The 25,179-nt window shown below is 34.7% G+C and overlaps 1 long non-coding RNA gene across 2 annotated transcripts in view; it reads left to right on the plus strand.

Annotated features, from left to right (window-relative positions):
- The first annotated feature begins 1,369 nt into the window (after window positions 1-1,369).
- The window catches only part of LOC129037381 (uncharacterized), a 44,262-nt gene continuing 20,452 nt past the window's right edge, over window positions 1,370-25,179 (plus strand). Inside the window, exons 1-7 of one of the 2 annotated variants that reach the window (XR_008502785.1) lie at window positions 1,370-1,592; window positions 5,329-5,498; window positions 6,457-6,762; window positions 11,319-11,470; window positions 20,140-20,312; window positions 22,148-22,245; window positions 22,661-22,718. This is a non-coding gene — a long non-coding RNA (uncharacterized LOC129037381). Of the gene's footprint in view, window positions 1,593-5,328; window positions 5,499-6,456; window positions 6,763-11,318; window positions 11,471-20,139; window positions 20,313-22,147; window positions 22,246-22,660; window positions 22,802-25,179 lie in introns of those variants that run through there. The other variant, XR_008502786.1, reaches the window with a different exon arrangement.

Raw genomic sequence — 25,179 nt, forward strand, 5'->3', positions numbered from 1 at the left:
ATTAGTGTACCTTGATGACAAATCTCGTGATTAAGAAAAGTTCATTAGCTCTGTTATTCTTTAATGGTATCTTCACTATTGTTGGTTCTTCGTATTTTCAGATATGTTTTTTAAAATTTTGTTCAGGACTGTCAACAAAGTAAATTTTTGGAATTAGGATTTTGATTGATATAACTTTAAATCTGTATCCCAATTTAGAGATAACTGACATCTTTACAGTTTTAAGTCTTATTTTATATGATCACAGGAAGTCTGTTCATCCGTTTGGATTTTCTTTTTTGACTATGTCATTTTCCCATGACAATTATTCATGAAATCATTTGGGGTAAAAGATTTCAGAAATTATATGTATCTTAGACATTTAGGAAAACCATCTTTTGGATTAAAATATTATGTGATCTTGGCTTTCAAATCTATGTTAAGATTTTCTTTTGATTATACAATCTCAAGGAAATCCTTACTAGACCTCCTGCTCTAAGATCAGTAACTTTTATTGTAATCTTCTTGTGATGAGGAAATTGGAAGGATTTTAGACTTGCTTCTCACTTTCACAAAAATTATAGCTTTGTGTGATTATAGATATTTAATTTTTTAACTTTTATTTTAGGTTCAGGGTTACATGTATAGGTCTGTTATGTAGGTAAACTCATGTCATCAGGGTTTGATAGCAGAAAAAATAACTACTGGGTACTAGACTTAGCACCTGGGTGATGAAATAATCTGATAGTAGATTTATATCAAAAGGTTATTGAAATCAACTGGGGAAGGTGTTTAGGACTGTATTCTCATCTCTTGGTGTATACTGTGTCAAGGAGAACCAAAATTTGTCAAGTTCATAATTTTTGTGATAATGTCTCCAGGACAAAACTGTCTCTGATTCTGGGTCCCCATGTTCCCTTAAATATTCTCTCTAGCTCCTTCTTTAATGAATTTAAGAACTTTCATAAAGAGTTCACATACTCCTAACTGCAGCCTTTTTGTTTTCTGGACATCTAGTCACCTACTTTAACAAACATAACTCAAAATTATTTACGTAAATATTTTATAGTTATTATTACTTGCCCTTGTTGAATATCTGTAGTGTTGTAATATAAGAAGAAATATCTGGTTTTTTCCTTCAGTTCTTGACATACGGCTTCTGAAACTTTTATAGATAGGGGTACTAAGAGAATCTTCTGTTCCAATATTTGGTCTTTGACCTCAGTTCCTGACACAGATCTCCTAAATCCTTGGCAATTTCCTGGATGATAGGATCATCTTTTGTTCTAATGAAGCAACTCTTGGTGGGCTCACAGAGTCTCAAGACGGAAGCTGGTTGCCAAGGAAACAAACCATGCAATAAGAGGATTAGAATATTCAGCCCCACCCCATGACTTCCAGAGAGAGAGGAGAGGCTGAAGGTTGAGTTGATTACCAGTAGCTCACGATATAATCATTCATGCCTACATAACACAGCTTTCATAAGAACCCAATAGGACAGGGTTCAAGGGGCCTCTGGAGAATGCCACACCTATAGAGGCATGGAAGCTCTTTGCCACTTTCATCTATTGATCTATATCCTTTGTAATGCCTTTTATAAGAAATGGGCAGATGTAAGTAAAGTGTTTCTCTGAGCTCTATGAGCTGCTGTAGCAAATTAACCAAAACGCAGGAGGCTGTCTTGGAAACCTCCCATTTATAGCTGGTCAGTCAAAAGCATATATGATAACCTAGTTCTCAAGATTGGTGTCTGAAGTTGGGTCAATCTTGTGGGACTGAGCCTTCAGTCTGTGGGATCTGATGCTGTCCCCAGGTTGGCAGTGTCAGAATTGAGTTAAATTACAAAACACTAGTTTGATTTCCACGGGAGAATCTGGAATCAGAAGTATTCTTTTGAATGTCTATGTAAAAGAGTAGAGAGAAAAAAAGTATGCTTTTTTCTTTACAATATCCTATTGCAAATTTTTCTAACTTTTAAAAACCACATATGCTTATGTGATTGTTTGTATTTATATACAACATATTTATTATTCCTTTATTTGTACTTTCTAGGAACAAACTTTATTAAAAATTACTAATACTACTGCTTAATATTAAAGGTTGTTATTTCTCACATATCATAACGATATAAGGGACTATAAAGATGAACTGATTTTATCAATAGAAAAAATTCATATGGTGTATAATATACCAAAAGAAAGTCTAAAGCTGGAAACACAGTAATTAGTCATTCAGTGTTATGTATTGAGAGGTACAGTTTAAAAACTTTATTGTAAAAACAAACAAATAAACAAAAAAGAAGCCTCTCATACTTTTCATATTTTCAAGGATAAAGATCAGTTGAATTACCCATATTTAAAATTTAAATATGAGACCTTAATGTACCAGTTGATAATTAAAGACCAAGCCACCTAATTTCTTACAATTTAGAAAGAAATTGTGGAGATTCCAGAGTTGGAAAATGAAGAAAATATTCTGGGTTTTAGGAATGTGGACAAAATTACAGATCTTTCAAATCATATGCTAAAAACTTAATAAAAATATATTTTTGCCAGCTGTTTGCAGATTTTGTAAATTACAGCAAATGAGCTTTAAAAGCCATGTGCCAGATGGAGAAAGGCTCATATTTCCTAAAGTGTTAATGAAATTTAGTTATAGCAAGAGAGACACAGGGAAAAAATAATATTAGTATAAGACTGATAATGATTTTGTCAAGCCACAGCTGTCACAACGGACTACTCATCTGTACATATTTGGGCATGCTTCCCACATTTGTTACCACATTTATCATACAATAAAATACTGAAACTGTTTGTTTTTGATGCAAGTCAAGTTTAGTGGAGGTCATTTATTTTATAGATAACAGTTCTAATATAATGTGATATTGTATAACTACAATAGTTCTAAGAAAACATGAACGGTTTTATGGGTAATTTTAAAATTTACATTAATTATAAAGGGTCACCATTTGAAAATATTTCAGGAATTGATATGAAAGAACATACACAAATAATTCTATTCGTTTTGTGATTTCAATGTGTTTTTAAATGCATTAATGATAATTTGAGAAATCAAAGCTTTTACTACACAAAAGTAGAAAATTAGCCATCGATAATATTGATAAATCCTGCAGCTCAAATTACTTCTCATTTTAGTATTACAAAAAGTTGCCTTCACAAACACAGTATCTTTTTGTGTTAGAAATCAATAGGTAAAAATGTCTTCCTGAAACATGAAATAGTGTCCAGTAAAGTATGGCACCCTCTTAAATTTCATATGTTGTATCAATCAAATAGAGAAAATAATTTTGCAAAGGTGAGAGTGTTCTAGGATGAGCAAGGAAGTTGTCAAATCCTGACACATTTACCAGAATATATTGTTTAAATGTATGCAATATTTAAATGGGTATTCTTCCTTCTCTCAAATATTAAAGGAACGGATATTGTCCAAATTGGCTCCATGTCTTCTTTTAGTTAGGCATGCTAAATGAGAGCTTTAGAATTATTTAAATCCACTGGCATGCTTAATTTGAAACAATGTTGTTTGCTTGGGGGACATCCAGAAATTTCAGTTTTAAATAATGATATATTAGCTGCAGGTGTAACAGTACCTATGCACTTATTGCTTCACAGTCCAGCAGTGTTTGTGAGAAAAACTAGTGGATACTGCAGACTAACTATGGACAGCTAAATATTGAGTAAATTGATGTCTACAACAGCATCAGCTATGCCTGATATGGTGTTAATTCACATTGTGAAGGTAAATTGGTATTTTGTGATGGAAAACCCAGGGCCAATTTTCATTAATGTGAGATGAAACAAAATACACATTTATTGTTCTCCTACAAGGACATTTAAATTTGTGTGTGTGTTGACACCACTCAGTAAGAAGAAACAATTTTGATTTAATTGAAAGCTATTGTTATTATGTTGATGATATAATGCTGATATATATTTTTAACCTGAAGATTAAGCTAAAAATGAATGAAAAGTAATGGTTATTTATATAAATACCCAAGGAAGAGTTACTTTACTGATTATATGGATTAATTTGAACGAAGTACAGACAAATAGTAAAATTTGTATTTTTTACTTGGGCCAGAGTAACTAGAGACATTCCTCAATCAACCAAAAATAAATTATTGTGCTTTTCCAGTTCCAAAATCAGAAGATGATACAGAAAGTTTGCTCTGGTTGTCTGGTTTCTGAAGAAATCGTGTACCCTATCTGGATAGTGTCTTAGTTCCTATCCACAAAGTTGTGAAATAATCTGGAATTAAATGGCAACCTAAACAACACTAGAGTTGCCTGAATTTTAGAGAGCCATTGCTGTGTTGATCATTACAGCAGATAGATTTTAATTTGGCCCCTAATATTCTTCACCTCTTAGTATTTACACTCTCACGCAATCTCTCTTATTTGAGTAAAAGCTGGTTTAGTGACTTGCTCCTTATCAACAGAATACAGAAAAGGAGATGAGATGTGACTTTCTTAATTAGTTTATACAAAATATGAGTTCTGCCTTGCTATCTTGTTGGCTTCAATAAAGGGAAGAGCCATATATATAAGGTCCACATGGACAAGGAAATGAGAAATTCCCTGAACAACAGCTAGCAAAGAACTGAGGCTCTCATTCTAACACTTCACAAGGAAATGAATCTTGCTAACAACCACATGAGCATAAAAGCAGATTCATTCCCAGTCTAGAGTTCAGTTGAGACCCCAGCCTTGGCTAATACCTGTATTACAGTTTTGTGATAGACAGAAACAGAGAAGCCAGCTAAGGCATACAGAGATTCCTGATCCACAGAAATTATAAGAAAACAAATGTGTGTTGTTTTAAGCACCTACATTTGTGACAATTTGTTACATAGCAATAGATCAATAACATAAGACCATGTGTGACCCTTATGCTTAAAAGATATTAGAAGTGTCAGCAATGCCACTTATGCTGGATGGAGCCTTTGGCAAAGGCCTGTAAGTACCAGCTGGTGGTAGTCACTAGAAAATAATCTGAGGCTGCCTTCATGTCTACTCTCCTTGAAAGGCAAATGATGGCCTTTTATTGGGGTTTAATGGAAACTGAAACATTCATGTTAGGATTTATATAAGAACAACATTCCAATACAAAGAAAAAGGCACAGAGAAACCCTCTCATCAAATGAAAATGGTTTATTTAAGAATATGCATCAGAATTGACCACAGGCAGTATTGATCATATCTATGAACAGGTAGCTCATAAGTCTTTAGGTCCTGTGTTAAATTCAATTTTAGATGTTAACTAACCCCATAATTTTAAAAAGCTTAGAAGTTCTCTTGTATAATCAGCTATTAGACGACTTCCTAACAGGCAGCATTGCTCAGGATGGAGATTTTGCACTCAGTCCGGAAGGCATCTATATTGCGTCCTGTGATTGCTGCATTTTACTGAAGAAGAAAAATATGTATCTTCTAAATGAGCAGAATTATGAGGGTGCTTCCATTGCCTTAGAAAAAATACACAATAACAATAATAGCAAGGTAAGGGTTTATACAGTTTCTTAGGTAGTAACTGAGAGACTGACAATATGGTAAGGAAATGAGCCTTGGATGACTGGAGGATAAAAGAAACCCTACTGTGATGGTCAAGTTGAGGTGTCAACCTCGCTGGACTAAGGGGTACATAAATAGCTAGTAAAGCATTGTTTCTGGGTATATCTGTGGGAGTTTCCAGAACAGACTGCCATTTGAAATCAGTGGACTGAGTAAGGAAGATTCACCCTCAATGTGGGAGGCAGCATCCAATCAGCTGAAGACCAAGTAAAATAAAAAGGTAGGAGAAAGGCGAATTCAGTCTCACCTGAATTTGGGACATACTTCTGCCCTTAGACATCGAATCATCAGGCTCTCTGGCCTTTGGACTCTGGGACTTGCACCCACAGCCCCCTGAGATCTCAGGCCTCTGGCCTCCAACTGAAAGTTATACCATCAGCTTACCTGCTTCTGAGGCTTTTGGATTGGACTGAACCAACCTACTAATATCCCTGGATCTTCAAATTCAGACAGCCTATCATGAGACGTCTCAGCTTCCATAATCCCATGAGCCAATTTTCCTGATAAATTCCCTTTCTTCTATCTATCTATGTATCTATGCATCTATCTATGTTATCTATCTATCTATCTATCTATCTATCTATCTGTCTTCTGTCTGTCTTACTGGTTTTTGTTTTTTTTTTTAAATTATACTTTAAGTTTTAGGGTGCATGTGCACAACGTGCAGGTTAGTTACATATGTATACATGTGCCATGTTGGTGTGCTGCACCCATTAACTCGTCATTTAACATTAGGTATATCTCCTAATGCTATCCCTCCCCTCTCCCCCCACCCCACAACAGGCCCCAGTGTGTGATGTTCCCCTTCCTGTGTCCATGTGTTCTCATTGTTCAATTTCCACCTATGAGTGAGAACATTTGGTGTTTGGTTTTTATCTCTCTGCAGAACCCTGACTAATACTCATACTTTCGGCAATATGTTAAGAAGAGGAAATTTCAAAGTAGACATATCAGTATCAATGAAAACAAAACACAAATTCAGTGGCAGCCAGAAACAAACAAGGGGATGCCCCTTATTCACTAAGTGGAAGTGGCCACTTGGCTAAATGAGATACACGGTTATGGAGGAATTCAAACAATGCAAAAGAGAGAAAAAGAGTAATCTCTTTGTTGGCCTCACTATCAAGCATGCACTTTTTCTTGTTGCTGTCTGTGGAACAGTTGCTGAACTATCGAAAACTGCACACCAAGGGTAAAAGCTGGAGCTTAATTCCCCCTAAATATATCTACCCTCTTCTTTTTTAAAAATGTATTTCAATTAAAATTAGTGTTCTCTCCATTTTAACAGGCATACTTTTGGATTTTTAATTTGTAATTTAAATAACCCTGCATAGTTTAGATGAGAAAAGTGTGTGAAAAGTCCTACTGATATCACTTTTGCTACTACTACTATTACCATTAGCTTAATTAAATATTTGCTGAGTACGGTTTTATTTAATCATTTTCTTGAAATGTTTTTAGTAAAATTTAACAATTTTTTTAGCGAGTATTATTAATATCCTCATGGCAAGTTAATTACTTTCCTGAGGCACACAGTTGGTAAGTGAATAATGGATAAATATTTTAACCCAGGCAGGTTCCCTTCCGAAAAGACATTCCAAAGCACTTTGTTACACTGGATTTAACAATATCTTAACATAATTCCTCTGCAGGTGGGTCATAGATAATGAAATGTACACTAATGTAAGCTGTTCAAGTATATGAGGTATGATTTTACTTCTAATTTGTTCTGTAGGCAAATGTAGAAATCATTCTCTAGAATTTCCTGGCCTCTGAGGTCATTCCTGAGTACATCCCCTCTCCCCTCAGACACACACAGTCTTCACTAATGATTAAGAATACATTTTCTGATTAAGAATACATTTTCTGTTTCTGATACCTGCTGTGGTATTGAACTCTGGGAGAAAATACTCTATTTTCTTTTTCTTTTTCCATATACTAGAATGTACCCAAAAATATTTCCACAGAACAATTCTGGCATTATCAGCAGGTGGTGACCAGTCAACTTTTCTGTAATGTTTGAATGGCTTATTATGAGAGTGAGAGCATTGATTTTGTTTCTCAGTTTTTATAATAGAATGTGACCTGCACTACAGAAATCATTTTTAACTCATTTTTGGTTATGATTGAGCAGTTGTGTGATAAAGAATTTGGCCTTTGTGCCCAGTTTCTGGGAGGTAACCTCTAAATACTGGGAATCTCTTCAGTGATAGAAGTGTCTTTGTTATTCATGGTGGACTCTTTTGACCACATCTGATGGTTTATGTAGAGGTGCCTCAGGGTGTACCTTTAGATAATTTGTGCTAAAGACATGATTTAAGATGGGGACTGGTCATGCCAGAAAGATCAACCTTGTAAAGCTTAGAGCTTTGAGCCACATTATATCAGCCAGACATCTGGAGAGGGGAAGGAAGCTGAAGGATGAGCTCAATAGCATGCACAGTGATTTAGTCTATCATTCTTAGGTAATGAAAATCCAACAAAAACTCTAGACATGGAAGCTTGAGTGAGCTACCTTGGTTGACAGTGCCGCGTATTGTCATACATCGTGGTTCTAAGAGGGTAATGTGTCCTGACTCCACGGGGAGGAAACAATGAAAGGCCTGTAGTTAGAATCTTCCCAGAATTTGCCCTACGTGTCTCTTCCCTTGGCTGATTTTGATCTGTATGATTTTGCTATAATAATAAAACTGTAATCATAACTCTTTGAGTTCTGTGAATTGTTGTAGCAAATTATCAAACCTGAGGAGGTAGTGAGAGCCCCAGAATTTATAGCCGGCTGATCAGAATTGAGGGTGGCCTTGGAGCATGTAGTTGGTGTCTGCAGTGAGGGTGCTCTTGTGGAGAACCACTTCTTCCTTAGGTGTGGACATGTGAAGTTACGTGGATGTCTGTTTTCCTCAAATCCGTATATGGTTTGGTTTGACTGTCACTCTGAATAGAGTCAGGTGTACCCCAAGGAAGAGGCGCTGGGGTTGGCAAAATACCTCTTTATCAATATTCATGTGCCTTGGCACTTCAAAAGGCTTGGGAAAAAAAGTGCTTCGGTGTTTGCAGGATGCTAGAATCACTTGCTGTAAAAATATTTACAGCTGTGCTTCAGTTTCCAGGTCTTTGAAAAGATGTTTCAGTAGTGTGGGTGCTGAGTAGCTTGCATAAAATTTTTGTTGTGAACACCACCTTTTCTGGGCACTGACTCCATTTCCAAGTGTATCATTCCCCACTGTGAGCCAAGTTTACAGCCAAACCAAGGCAGAAAAACACCCTGGAATTCACGTGCAGTTTTCATCCACAGATCCCAACTCAGGAGTCTGCCTGAACTACAATCCCCAGAATCACTCACTCCTTACCTGACCTCTAGAACTACTTACTGTTCCTCCACTTGCAGGCATCTCAGTGTCATTAATACTCATCTCCTTGCCTTTTGCGTTCCACTTGACACTAACCTCCTCCATCAGGAGAATGAGATCTGTCATTTGGGATACGCATTCTGTCCATTATGCATCAACGTAATTTAGGTCCTTGCTGCCCAGATTGAGTCTTAAGTCTTTCATGCAGTGAATGCACAGAAAATAGAATAAGCTGAAACTTGATTGCTCCATTCTAAATAAAAATGTTTATGAGAAAAATAATAAAGTGGTTTCACCAGTTTTCCTCAAGTAAGAATAATAATTTAAAAGTATTAAATATTACCAACTTGTGTTAGTGAATAAATTACAGTAACACCTTAAAACATAAGGTATACATCGTGGTCTAAGATTTAAAGATATTTAAATTTTTTTTGAGTTTAAACAGTATATAATCTCAGGACCTAACCTTGTTGTCTATAGTCATGTTTTAATTATTTAAAAAATGTATCGGGTATATTGTGTAAGATTAAGTTGTATGAGGTTTAACTTTAAGTGATCACTTTTACTTTGAGTAAAATTTCATAAATATATTAATCAGAAAGGAAAGTAAAACTTATAATTATGCTAATTGTCTTGTGCTTTGCGAAAAAGATGGAATGAGACCACTTAGAATAGAATGAGGCTTTGTTCTTAATTGCTGTCAGGTGAACGATAAGTTACAATTTTGCACATAAAACAGAAATAACTTCACAGATTTCAAAGAAAAAAATATATTCTAAGGTTCAGAAAAATAAGGAGTTGGTTGTCTTTCCTCTGTTTCAATATAGAGAAATAACAGCCATTGATGCAATGAAATTTTGCTGATGCAGTTCTCCTGCAAGTCAAGAAGCATAAATGATTCAAGGAGTTCCCAGAATATGAAATTCATTTATTCTTCCAAAATTATTTTATATATTTCTATTACCTAGAACTTTTTTGGGCTTGAAATAATAGAAAATAAATGATGTCAGATTAAGCACAATGGATACAGGGTCTCCTCCCAAGCTAGAGACAGAAGAATTAGTGAGCAGGAAGGCCTCAAGCATGCCTGAGAAGCTGGTCTTTAACATGTCTCCTTCTCTTATTTTGCTGGTCGCCTGCTCCATTATTCTTCCTCTGGATGGGCAACTGAATTTATATGGCAAAAGAGCCTACTCAGAGTTCATGAGTTTACAAGTTAAACATCCAAAGGACATGGGAAAAGTGATTCTAACATCAGTTGAATATTCTGTGGGAAGAAGTTCTGACTGTTGTAATTTAGAATAGGTACCCACTCCTTGTCCAGTTAGGTGCAACTGACGGATTGAGTAGAATCTCTCTGCAAATAAAATGTTCTGATCCTACCACTATACGAATGTTAGAAGCTGAACTCATACTCACTCTTTGAGGGAACTTCTGATAATTATGCCTGAGTATTGTATTATTATATGTATATAATTAGTAAATAAGTAACTATTATTTCATTGTAAGTAGAGTCAAGTGATTAAATTTTCACTTTTCATATTTTAGCTATGTTGCCTCCAACCATCAATAAGTGATAACAAACAAAGGGGATTTCCAGTTAATTTTGTATAATCATAGATTCCTATGGGGAAGCCAGAGTTCTTTCATGTTCTTTCTGTAATATGATTTCATTGAACCCTTTCTTCCTTGTAGCTCATTCTCTTCACAAAATTTCCATCTGTGTCATCAGCTTATTTTCTTTCTCTTAGGATTAAAAATTTTTTTAATAATAGGCTCCCAATTCCTCACAGCAACACACATAAAATAAAGAGAGAAGAGGAGGTGAAGCAATCCCTAATGAAAGAAAACATATATTTGTTTTTACCTTTTCATCACAATGTGTTGACAGGCTGGATGAATTAAAGTGTGCATTGGGGGAAGGGAAAGCTGCATTTTAGGCATTTTTCTAGATATTAACATTTAACATTTAGTTTCACTTCATTCTGTAAATATGTATAATTCCCATGCATATAAATACATTGGATTTCATTTCATAGGTTTTCATTAGGAGGCCAATTTGTAAATGTAACCAATAAGCATTCAAATGATTGCTGAGATACTGAATTTTTTTAATTAATCATGTATGTTGAGGAATTCTGATTTTTTTCTGTAGTTAGAATAGCTCTCCACAATATTAACTAACTAACTAATTAAATAAATAAATAAATAAAACAACCTTTCAGTGGCTTAACAAAACAGAAATTTATTTCTCAACCATTTAACTGATATATGTAAGCATTCCTATCTAACGTGGGATTGTTTGCTGTCTATACTGATTCAGGAACCAAGTTGCTTCCAGAGTATAGTTCTACAATCCACTCGATATTTACAATTCTCTGCCCTCATTCCTCAATAGGAAAAAGATGCCTCCCTGGTCAACCTTCCTGGAAAGTACACCTATCATTACTGCTTAGATTTTGTTGGAGAGAAATCACACTACCATCAAAGAAAATGGGTCAAAGAGAATGCCATCCTAAGCTGAGAAGCCATCTTCCCAATGACATCCATGTAATGTGAAAGGGAAAAACATACTGTTATTGAAGAACTTATCAGCTATGACACATCATCCACACAAATACTCAGGAAAGTTAAAAGAAAATTTCACCTTGGACACAGTTGACATACTTCAGTCTTGTACAAAACTTAGAACTAACTAAGTCTTAAATGTGACTTTAAACTCTCTCTGAGGTGAAGTTGTAATACAGTGAGAATGATAATATATAGTACATTAGGATTTACTTACTCCTGCATTGTTCTGGACTATAGACTGCCACATATATCAGATGCACATGACTGACACATATATCTTCATTTTGCTATTATTTGTTGTGACCTAATACAGGATTTACTATAAAAGTATAATAATGCAGTGGCAATATACTAATAAATCAATGCAGTTGATATACAAGTGCTGCTTATAAGTTATTGTGTATTCATCAAACCCACAGAATTTGCAAACAAAATAATCTATTATATAGTCTACAGCTTGTGAAACTAAAATTGTTTAAATTTAAGTGCAAATTCATTAAAACTTCATTTAAACAAGCAGTATTTCATATATAATAACATATATTATAGAGATCTTTGCTCAATTCCATATGAACACATTTCTACTCTGACTTTATAATTTTAATGTTCTGATGTTTTTATGTTTATATTTTTATATATTTGTTCTTATATCTTGCCTTGTTATTACTATGTTTACTGTTGTTGAATTTACTAAATCTTTTAACTGGGCTTATTTCAGTAGAAATACTTTTAGTTAATTGTAACTCACTAAGATTTTGGCTTCCAAACTACAGTATGGAAAATGGTAAATAGAATGCTAAGGAGTGACATAGTAAAAACTCATTAAAAATGCTAATTAGCAAGCTGAATCGTTCTGACATACGCACTTTACTAATCCACTAGCTAAATACATCATAAAAATGAGACCATATTGCAAGTGAGCAAATATCCAAAGAAAGGCCTTTTTGAATTTCCAGATTACTTTCAATTAACTGAATGCTGAATAGAGTATGAAATGCTGTGTTATCAGAATTTTAATAGAAGTCCCTAAATGAGCCTTAGAGTCTAATCATACTATTTCCTTAACTTATTTAGAGCATTCTTGATGAATCCTGTGTTCACTCTCACTCTTCCCCTTCCCCTCTTCAACCACTTAATCATTTTTACAGATTTTGGTACATTTATAATAACATTTTTCACATTTCATCTTCCATTACATTTATATACAAATATTATCAATTCTACTAGATAGAAAGCTCTGTGAAGTCAAGGATTAAATTCTGTCTTCTTAGTTACCTATTAATGCCCTGTTGAGTTTGAGCTTGTATAGATACAGTGCTATAGTATCTATACTGTGTGTGTTGAGTTTATATAGATATTGTACTAGGCCTTGGAAAACTAGTTCTGGAAGTTGGAGATGGTATCTGACTAACAGTCTAGTTAAACACAGTTCTTTCCTTCTATTTGCATTACTTCTGTATGTATGAATGTGTGTGTGTGTGTGTGTGTAATTATATTCTTCTAAAATACAATAAGTAGATTTCTTTATATCCAGTTAAAAACATTGACACAAAGTGGGGATTACGTGTTCCCTAAAGTCTAGTTTTAATAAGCCTCAAGGACTCACTGATCGTCATTTCTTTTTATGCATGATGCTTTAAATTACCAATGCATATTTTAAAGACTGATTTTGGATACTTTCTAGCTCCTCCTTAAATGGAAATTCCAATTTTTTTATTTTTTCAGAGACATGAATTTCTCTTAGGTTTTCACCACTTTAACATATTTTTCAAAGCATTCTCTACTGACGATTCTGATCTGTACTCTGCACTTTAATGATCCTTGTATACACATTTGCTTACATAAGTTTCTTACTTCCAACTTTGTTGATTTGTCACTTCTGCCTCCCCCTAAATTTTCTTGATTAGTTAGAACTTATAAGAAGTTTTTCTACATTGTTGGTTTTTCCTCCCAAAACTTCAGTTTCGGCTTGCTTGTTTATTCTTCTCTCTCTTGCTACCTCTCTCTCTTCCTCTATTGCTTCATATTCCTATTCATATATTTATTTTTCTTTACATTTTCTTTTAGTTTATGTTGTCATTTTGACTAATGATTTTTATATACTTACTTCTACATAAATACCTTAAAGCCTAGGACATTGTACTGAATATGTTTTGGTTTGCTACATGCCACAGTTCTGATTTCGGATTACTGCATTTGGAGTCTAAATATCTTATAGTTCTAATTTGTTAGAGGGCTAATATTTCTTCTGTGTTTATGGTTCCACAGGAAACATCTTTCATGATAAGAAAAATTCATAAAATTTTCCCTTCACTTTCCTTACTCATCTCTCCCTTAGAGGCTGAGTGTGTTCACTGATTGCTCTCTGCTATCTACTGGTCCAGTTTTCCTCATAGTAATGTATTAATCTATAAGAAGCCTGAAGGCTTGTCGCGGTGGCTCACGCCTGTAATCCCATCACTTTGGGAGGCCAAGGCGGGTGGAGCATGAGGTCAGGAGATCGAGACCATCCTGGCCAACATGATGAAACTCCATCTCTACTAACAATACAAAAATTAGCTGGGCATGGTGGCACGTGCCTGTAATCCCAGCTACTTGGGAGGCTGAGGCAGGAGAATTGCTTGAACCAGGGAATCGGAGGTTGTGGTGAGCCGAGATCGCGCCACTGCACTCCAGCCTGTTGACAAGAGCAAGACTCCATCTCAAAAAACAACAACAAAAAAAGGAGCCTGAAAGTACCAGAGATTCTCCTTGTTTTGTTGACTCTTTCCTAAATTGATATGAAGCAATAATCCTAGTTAGGTAAGAATGTGCTACTCTCCTCAATATTTTCCAGGTTGAGAATCTCATTGTTTAGGCTGGAAAGATGGCAATTCATAGATCATTAGTCTTTTGGCTCCTGCTGCTATAACAAAATACTTGAGCAATTTATCAACAACAGAAATCCATTTTCTCAAAATTGTAGAGGTTGGGAAGTACAAATTCAAAGAGCTGGCAGACTCAGTGTCTGGTGAAGTTTTGATCTTTGCTTCCAAGATGGAACTTGGTTGCTGTGCTCTCAGATGTCAAAAAGTGGAAGGGGCGAAAGGGTCTGGCCAGTTCCCTCAAGCCCTGATAATAATCACCACCTAAAAGCCCCAAGTCTTAATACTGTTACATTGAGTCTGAGACTCCAACATATGAATTGTGAGCAGACACATACATTCAAACCATAGCAGGAGGGGAAAAAGTATATAACAGAATAGTACCTTAAAATTTTAACTTTTTAGTGAATTGGTCTGAAACCTTGAAGAAGAAAAATAACAGACATGGAGCAATCTAAAGTCGTCCAAGTGGGTGGCTTCAAATTTTAATTTTAGTAAATACAGTCCAGGCAAGGTTTTGACAGCAGCAGTTCACTGAAGATTACTCTTGTTTTATCTAAATCATAGAGTTTATTTAGTAGGGAGAAGACTGATGTTTAATAGGTTACTGGCAAGCCTGGTAACTAAAACTATGATATCCTTTTCAACTGACCTTTATAATTTATATAAGTTTATTTTTATTAAGCTGGCATGGCAGAAGCAAGGATATATAGAGAAGAAAAGAGTCTTTTAGAATACTAGTATTTTATATATTGAGGACTAGAAGTATGCATTGAAAATTTAGCCTAATTGTTTAAGAAGGTCTGAAGACTTAAATTTACTCTGAAAAGAACTAAGTTCCAAATGGACTGCAGGACATGCTGTGTGCACTTTTTCCTCTGCAGTATTGAATGACATGCCTTAAACTTCCTTCCATTGAGTTTTGTTCTGTTTTTAGATCATCAGGGAAATTATAGAAGGGTGTATCACTACTATTCATGTAAACTACCCCTGGACATAATTGGAAACTGGAACCTAATTAAAAGAAGTCCCAACATTGTTACACTATGCTAATTACAGAATCTCTCTGTACAACCACCCATTGTTCTGACAACCTTTCTCTGACTCTCACCCAACTCAAGTCCTTTAATCTTGTTTACTCTGCCTAAATTCATGTTTTATCATAATAATTAATCTGCAGACATGCTCAATTCCTTTCCCCTTCCTTGCTGTTTTACCTGCTTACCAGGAGCAAAACCCTACTTAAATACAATTCTTTACATTTTCATGCAACTGAAGAAACTGGAAAAAAAAATACTTTTCTGACTGCTCTCATGAAATTCTTGAGCATGTACCTCAGGTAGGATTTTACTGAACAAAAATCATACAGCATTATTCAATTCTAAATAGCCATTTCATATTTTTTCTTATCTTCTCAAATATCTAATACATTCTCCAATTGTACTATTTACTGTTGCACTGGACACTTTAAAGCAATCAGAAGAAAATTTCCACAATGAATTTTTGTGTGGTCACTGTCAGTACTAAAATATACCTCTTTAAGGTTTCACAATCTATAGTCAAACACAGTCTAATGCTTAACCAATCTATCTTCAAACATTCTAATGCTTAACCAACAGATAAAAATGTTACAAGGGAAAACCTTTAATACATTTTCTCTTTCCTGGCATACTTCTAAAGTCGTTTATTTGATTTCTATATATATAATATAAATCCCAGATCATATCAAAAACTATTTTTAAAATATCTTTTATTTTGCATATATATTATCATTACTCTTTTCCCCCAGTTTTTGTAAAAGCCTGTTTCTATCAGATACCATTTCTCTGGTTTAAAAGAAAAAATATTAAAAAGCATGTTTTTGTATTTTATTTCCTCTACAGCAGATCTGTTTAAGAAAAATTTTTCAGCTTGCCTAAAGATGTATTTATTTTGACTTGGTTTATGAAAGACATTTTCACTAAAATTCTAGGCTGACAGTTGTTTTTTCTCATAATTGTTATTATATCATGTCATTGTTTTCTGAGCTCTATTGTTCATTTGCTGCAGTGCAGAGATCTGTCATTTTCATTGCATTTCTCCTTATATTGTTTTATTTTCTCCATCTAATGGCTTTTAAATGTTATATATTTTTTTCAATTTGAATAGAGTGTGCATAGGTGTGCTTTTTTCTGCACATATTCTGGTAGGAATGCGCTGAACTCTTTGAATATCTGGGTTGATATCATTAATCAATTAAAATACTATAAAACATCATTTCTCAAACATTTTTAACACCAATTCATTATATTTTATATTTTATCTGGGACTCCAATAATATGTGTATTAGACTGTGCGGTATTGTCTCACAAATTTCAGATTATTCATCATCTTCTTCTTTATATATTCTTTTTCCCTTTTGTAATTCAAACTATGTATTTTCTACCTGTTTTCAACATTATTTATTATTATCTCTGCTAATGAGTCAACAATCAATGTATCTATAATATAACACTTTTAGTTTTTTGGGTTTTTTTTTTTCTTTTTTTTTTTTGAGACCGAGTCTCTCTCTCTTGCCCAGCGGCGCAATCTGGGCTCACTGCAACCTCTGCCTCCTGGGTTCAGGTGACTCTCCTGCTTCAGCCTCCTGAGTAGCTGGGACTATAGGCACATGCCACCACACTCGGCTAATTTTTTGTATTTTTTGTAGAGACGGGGTTTCACCGTGTTAGCCAGGATGGTCTTGATCTCCTGACCTCGTGACGTAGCCGCCTCAGCCTCCCAAAGTGCTGGGATTACAGGCATGAGCCACCGCACCCAGCCAACACTTTTAGTTTTGATAATTTTCATTTTGCTTTTATTATTTTTAAATGTCACTTTTTCCCCTGTATGTAATGAATATTCATTCCTTTTATTGACTAGGTTTCTTAATGTATTTATCTTATTTTAAGTCTATCTGTAGTAATTCTAGAATTTGTTATCTCTCACTCTTGTTCTATTGACAGTTTTCTTTCTTGATGATGTACCGTATAGTGCCTTATTCCTTTGTGCTTTGTAATCTTTTGCTTAACTGGATGCCAGACATTTTGGTCATATAGTCTTACAAATGAAAGTAGGTTACATTTGTCCACAGAAAATTGTAGGCTTTCTCTTCTGTCAAGTTGAGAACTTTTGAGGTAATCAAGGCTGCATTGAAACAGCTTTGTTTATTATTATTTTGCTTTTGTGGGGTTCAATTAATTGTGTACTTCAGGTTTTTTTGTGTTCAGGACCAGAAGCTTCTATTTTTCAAAAAGCCATATTTCAATGAGCTTTTGCGGCTTTTAGCCTTCAGCTAGCCTGAGGCAACTGCAACCCAAGAGAGATCTCTCCCAACTTTCTTGCCTCTCATCCAGATGCAGGTATTCAGTGTTTAATACTCACTGTAAGACTAGGAGAGACTTTTTCCACAGTCATTAGTGAGCCACAGACTCCGTCAACTCTCCTGTGTGTATTGAGCATAGACTTATCCACTATTTCCCCAACTGTAAAGGGTGGCTGCCTTGGACACAGTTAAAGCCTGAGGTACTTATAGTGTTCATCTCAGTTTTCCAAATATTTCTGCAGGCCTGATACATCTATACCACACAGGGTAGTATCTCCAGGTGTTTTGCTTTGCCTACAATCTGTCTGTGAATATATCCTGTCTTTAAATCTATGCCTGTAGTGAGTGCTCCTTCTTATGCTAGCCATCATTTTGCCTTTAAAAGAGTCATAAAAAGAATTCTCATTTTCTGTCTTCTTACCCAGGTCTGTTCTTTTTACATCTATTGCTCTATAAGGATAAAAGTAACTATAAGCCTCTTTGTGGGCAAGAGGTATTTATCAAATTGTGCTTTAGTTCATTGGGTATTTTTGTGACATGAGTTCTTATATGCTTTTAAAAATTTGTTGGTTTTCTACTTACTTATTATTGTTAGAGAGGATTCATAATTATCTTCCATGTGATAGGTAGAAGCAGCTTTTCTCTGCTTAAATTGCAATAAAATCCTTGGAATTATGTTGGAATGCACTAATTTGTCTCTACTTGACGTTTCAAATCCTTAATAGTATGTATTATTTAGATCTTATCCAAGATTTCTAATTTGTAAAATTTTTAAAATACTTAGAACTGACTCGTAATAGCTGTACATATTTTTGTTTCATAATTTTTGTCTATATATTTTAAAATAAAGATCTTAATTTTATTCCTGTATATATCTTGAATATTCTTAGTATATTTCATGTTTTTAAGTAACATTTTTTCTGTTGTGAATTTGTATTTTAATTATAGAATGTATTGGTTATCTTTCTTAGGTTTATCACCTAATTTTAGATTTTTTTTTGTTATTTTGGACTTCTCTTTCTTTTGCATACTCTTGTGCTCTCTCTCTCTCTCTCATCCCTGCTTTTCCCTCCTTTCTCCCTATGATTCTCTCTCTTAAATTTGACCTGTGAGGCTTGATCCAGGTTCTCATCTATGTATGGAATGGGTTTAGTCCATGTTTTGCTGCAGGAGTCAAATTTTTGCCATCTGCCTATGGAACTAAAACTCCTTTAGACAATAGGATAAATATGTTCACTTATTTTTTTATTGTTGCTCTCTTTTCATGTTGATTTATTGGTGGTGGTTTTAATTTTAGTTGTAGATGTGTATTCATTTTATAAGCCCAGTTTTGTAACTTTTGTTTTGCCTACTGTCCATTAATGTATTTGCAGCAAATGTGATTGTTGATGTGTAAATTCACTGTACCACCTTGGCTGTACAAACCACCCCTCTATTTTTAACTATTTTTTTTTTTCAAGAAGCTCAACACAGATTTCCTAGCACAGTTTGTTATCAATAGTGTTAAAAATACATATATATGATAATCACAGAGCCCAAACCTAATGCTATAATGTTGTAGAAAGGCCAAGGCTCATGGAAAAGCAGAGTAAATGAATGCTGATTACACAATGTGTTTGCTCTTCTCTTTGCCTTTCTCTTCACTATGGCAGTAAGCAAGAGAATATGAAAAAAAAAATACTAGTTAACCTCTTTAACTTATATTAGCCTTTTTGCCTTCATGCTACTACTTAGTGTCTCCTGGATAATTTAGAAAACTTCTGCTTAATAACTATAGTGAAACTGGCTTTATAATTTCCTGAGGCTTCCATTAGGTGGAGGCAGCAATTTAGAAACTCTCATGGATAACATAAAACAGCTAAGTGCTGGTGCAAGACATTAAAACACAAAAGGCTTAAGCTGAAAAAAAAGGGCTTTAAACTAAAGCTTATAAAATATTGGTGGACTTTTCAAGTTTATATTCAAATAGTTAATGGCAGGGACTGTCTTCTCACTTCCATCAAATTTTGCTTCAAATTTCCCTTAATGTGTAGTCCTTCAGTAGCCTGAAATTCTAGCCAAAAGCCCTTTACTATTTGAGTACAATTTCCTAATCTTTGTAATTTAACTGTTTGAATAATTTTATACGTCCTTTAGACTCCAAAAAGAGATTGCAAGCCACAGGGCATGCTTTGTTTTAAACCAGCAGCTTAGTCTTTCTGGCTCTCTGAGACGCGACGGGCACTGATATTGCAAGCTGGCTTAATGAATGAAGCCTTTGAATGAATATCCAGAAGAAGCTAGGAAGTTTTTGTTAAAGTATCTGCTTTTGCTTTTTGAATCTCATTTGCTGCTGTTTTGGCTGTTTAATATTTCTGAGATCTGTGTGACAATGATCCTGACTTTCCTGAACCAGTAAAAGAAATTCATTTCTTATAATGAGAATATTTGTTTCTACCTAGGATTGCTAAAGTCCTATTGCATGCTTTAAGATGCCTTGCATTTGGTGAATTGAAGCCTGATATGTCAACATATTCTCTGTAAACAAGCAGTACAGAGGGCAAAGAAACACTTATCAAGCACCACAGCTAGGACAAAAAGAATTATTTTGACAGTAAATGGACTTGCAGCTTAAGTAAGCGCCTTAATATTGGGATGGTATTAACTCTACAAAATTGTTTCTAAGCAAAGGTGACCAGATGTCCTAATTTGACTGATTAACTTGTTTGCTTAGTTAAATACCCTTGTAACTTTATTGTTTATAAATGTTTGCCTACTCTTATTTTTATCAATCTGCTAAGTGCTATGCATAGAAAAGTATATATTTGAAATTAACTATTTTTCATTACAATATTCTAGCTTATGTGCTTATTTTTCACAAACTATTTATCTAGTAATCACCATGAAATCAAATGGTTATTTGTAGTGGGATGGTTCTAAAAATATTAATGTGATATTTTATTTCTGATAGTATTTAATAAGACAAGTCCTAAATTTAAAACCATGTATTTCTTTATAGACAAATCTTTCTCTTTACTCACCAACTCTTTTTACTCTTTTGTAGTAGAACTTTTTGTCACTATTTTATTAGCCCAGATTGTGAGCAAAGACACATTAAAATGAATAGAGAAGCTGATGTTGCAATTGCTAAACTGATTAAAATAACTGAATAATGATTTTAATTTACTCATTTTGGTTAAACCAAAAATACTTGTCTCTACCATTAAAAAAATCCAAAAGTGCATGTTTTGGAGCATGTTAATGAAATATATAATTTTTAAAATAAACAACATCAACAGCTGTCAAAAATTAAAGCAATAAAAATATAGATTTCATCTCTTGGCAGTGTAAAGTTTTCATGTTAGTTGAATAGTAAATGTTACTCTTTCAAATTAAGATGTCTCTACCAAATGGGGCATTTAATAAGAACTGACAATTTGGATCCATATTTATTGTTCTGTGCCCATATTAAATTGAGAAATACAGAGGTGTACACATATTAAAAATGTACACTATATGATTCCCAATTTAAGAAAAACTAAAGACAAACTATAAAATACATAGATCAACCACATGTTTTATTCATATTACTTAGCATACTTCAGATGCAGTTTCAAAATTCTACACTATTTGTGTCATGTTAATAAACCATACTATCTTGAATAATCATGAAGTAAAATAAATTGAAATAATTCAATTAGTAAGGTAAGTGTGTATTTAATTAAGTCAATTGCAAGCATAATAAAGAAAAACAATTAAAAAATCACAATTTTTATTCAGTTAGAGGTTGTAGTATTTGTCCCCAAAGGAAAATTAATCTATTCATAGTTGCCTTAATATTGAGGATAGTATTCTCAAACATTTTTAGGTGTACTAACTATGCCTTTTCGTTTATCTAATTTAAAGTTATCAAATTTACAGCATATGTACTTTGGAATATAAACTCTCCTTCTATAATACAATCCAAAAAACAAAGACTTATTTCTGAAATATACTATTAGAAATAAGTCATATTGGCAGGGCACGGTGGCTCACGCCTTAATCCCAGCACTTTGGGAGGCCGAGGCCGGCGGATCAGGAGGTCAGGAAATTGAGACCATCCTGAGTAACACGGTGAAACCCCGTCTGTACAAAAAATACAAAAAATTAGCCGGGTGTGGTGGCATGCGCCTATAGTCCCAGCTACTCCGGAGGCTGAAGCAGGAGAATCACTGGAACCTGGTAGGCGAAGGTTGGAGTGAGCCGAGATCGCGCCCCTGCACTCCAGCCTGGGAGACAGAGAGAGACTCCCAGTCTTTAAAAAAAAAAAAAAAAAAAAAAAAAAGTCATTTAAAAAAAAAAGCAGTAAGTGAAAAAGTAACTATATAATATATTACTCTCTGAACTATGTAACAAAAATATTTCTCTCTACAAAATACTATTATTCCTATAATCCATTTATTTCTATATACCATGTTTGTGTCACTATAGGTTGGTGTGTATCAAATTGTGACTAAACCAAAAGAAGCAAATCTGGAAACTGAAGTACCAATACGTGAAAAGAGTTCTTTTGGTATTGGGAGTGCCAGGTATTTTTGCCATTACATTTTACTTAGCAGTAATATCTGGCTTTTTCTACTGAGCACGTGCTACTATAGAAATTTAAAGGGGTTATTTCTAATTTGGGAGAAAAATAGAACAAATAGCTTTTAATCTTATAAATAATCTGCTCATTGAAATGTCTTATTTAATCCAGATCTGTGCAAAATGAACTTAAAACTAATTTTTAAAGCAGTTGGAAAGCATTATTTAACAAAACAGGTATCTGTCATAAATTTAGGTCTATTTGTGCACATTTTCTAAATTTTAAAATATAAATCAAATCTTTACAAATTAAATCATGTTTCGTTCTTGATTTATGTTACTCTTTTAGAGTTGCTTTCCCTTTACTTATTGGTATAAAGTTGGAGATAGATATTAACATCTTGACTGTTTCTCTTGCAGTTGTCTTTGTTCATGAACTACTTCTTCGTAATAGACAGCATGCAGCCGTCTTCAAGAGGTGAGAATTTTACTTACCGGCTTAAACAGAAGTGTTATCTCAAGATAACATAATATCTGGAGGCATGTGGCTGCTACTGTTTGGTGAGTAATTCAGAGTAAAAGGGACAACATTGCTTGAGATTTCTTTGGCCTTTTCTATAAGATCTATCCTGTAACTTCAGTCATCGTAATCATATTCAACAAAGAAGAGAGAAAAAGATGGCAGAAAAATCACTCTCTTGGAAAGGAGAGTAAAAGTTTTCGTTGAGTCCGGGCACGGTGGCTCACGCCTGTAATCCCAGCACTTTGGGAGGCCTAGGCGGGCGGATCACGAGGTCAGGAGATCCAGACCATTCTGGCTAACATGGTGAAACCCCCTCTCTACTAAAAATACAAACAAATTAGCCCAGCGTGGTGGCCGGCGCCTGTAGTCCCAGCTACTCCGGAGGCTGAGGCAGGACAATGGCGTGAACCCGGAAGGCAGAGCTTGCAGTGAGCCGAGATCACTCCACTGCACTCCAGCCTGGGCAACAGAGCAAGACTCCGTCTCAGAAAAAAAAAAAAAAAAAAAGTTTTCGTTGGAGATTCCCAGTGGAGTTCTTCTCTAGTCTTCTCTAATATAAATTATTTCAGTGGTCATTTCTAGCAACACTGGAGAGTAGGCACAGGTATTTGGCTTCTCCAATTTCTGGAGTGAATTTGATAAGGGAGGAGTTATTTGGGAATGGGTGTTGGGTTAACCAACTATTTTTCTGTCTCTGAAATTTTGCTTGACTCTGGCTTTTGTTCATCACTTCTCATGTGATACAACATTCACGTTCATACACACTCATCTACCTAAATGTTACCTTTTCCCAAAACTATATCTATACTTCATCTCTAAGTTCCGTATTCATACTCACATGCAGTATCGACCTGCTTCTCCCTCCTGGTATATATTAAATATATTAGACAACTCAATGTGCACCGTTTTGAAAGCCTGCCAAAAATCAAGCATCCCCTGACAGACATATAACACAGCAATAACAACAACCCACACAGGCACTAAACCCAACACACGTGAATTTTTAAGGGACATCAGTGCTAGAAATTCAGGCCGTGGCATTAACCTTCCCTCACCCCTTTTCTCTATCATGATGTGCTTAGAAAATCTCTAGAGCTATTAGAATGTGCTCGAATGCAGACAACATGAAGGCAGTAAATCTTGTTTCTCTCTGAATCTTTGCAGCCTAGAGGTTTACATAGCCTGCAATAGACACTTTACAGAATGTTTGCTGAACATCAAGAGATTTATGATTGGTATACATTCAGTGGTCTCATTTTGCCCAATAGAAAAGACCTATATATTATAACAGACCTGATAATTTCCAAAGCTTTATAAGGCATTGTTTGCTTTCTTAGAAAACAAATGACATTGAAAATTTTTGACTTAAATTTGGCTTATTGAAAAAACAATACATCGCTTTTGAGTTTCCTGTGAGGAATTACTTTTGAAATTGTGACGGCTTGCAGCATAATATTGCCACCAAATTAATTTTTAAAATCTACTACTTAAACCATTTTATTGTATCAATGGTTTTAACATTGACAAATTATTTATGCCCTACTCAATGTTCTAATAAAAATCAGAAGTTTACTCTGCACTTCATCGAAGCAGGCATCAAAATGTGCTCAAAATAATCTGTGATCTTCCCCAACCCCGTGCCTGAAAGTATGTGTGTTGTGGGTAGGGAAACATTTTAAGAGTTTAAATGAATGTTGGCAATATCTTAAGATTGATAACTCTTATTTTGTATATTGAATGAAGACTCTAAGATTGATATGCCTCTTGGCATAATATTGCAGAAAAAATTTTGCCTTGGAACTTAAACTTTCAATATTAGGTTAGTTCAAAGAAGCAAGTCACCTCTGACTTTGAAAGGAATACAAAATGTAAGACTAGCATTTGCCAAATGAAAACCACTTTATTATTTGTGTGTGGTCATTGACTCTGTGGTCATACCGTCAAAACTTTCAGATAGATATTTGAGATGTCACATAATTGTTTTCATTTATGAGGTCTGTAAACAGGATCCAAATTTTTGTGGTTCAATATGTTATGTAAGTATGAAATTAGATATATTTTAGGTGATTTTCATTTCCTAAATGAAAGACATCAATCCCCTTTAGGTTGTTGATCTTGATGTTTTACTAGTGTTTTGGACTGAATAATTTATCTCAAAAATGCATCTGTGGATGCCCTAATGCTCAATGTGAAAACATTTGGAGACAGGGCCCTTAAGGAGGTAATTAATGTTAAATTATGTGGAAAAGGTGGCTCAGCACTTTGGGAGGCCGAGGCAGGGGGATCACCTCAGTTCAAGAGTTCAAGGCCAGCCTGGCCAACATGGTGAAACTCTGTCTCTACTAAAAATACAAAAACTAGCTAGGCGTGGTGGCACACTCCTATAATCCCAGCTACTCAGGAGGCTGAGGCAGAA

Source organism: Pongo pygmaeus, chromosome 4 (assembly GCF_028885625.2).
Source record: "Pongo pygmaeus isolate AG05252 chromosome 4, NHGRI_mPonPyg2-v2.0_pri, whole genome shotgun sequence".
In the NCBI taxonomy this organism is placed as follows: domain Eukaryota; kingdom Metazoa; phylum Chordata; class Mammalia; order Primates; family Hominidae; genus Pongo; species Pongo pygmaeus.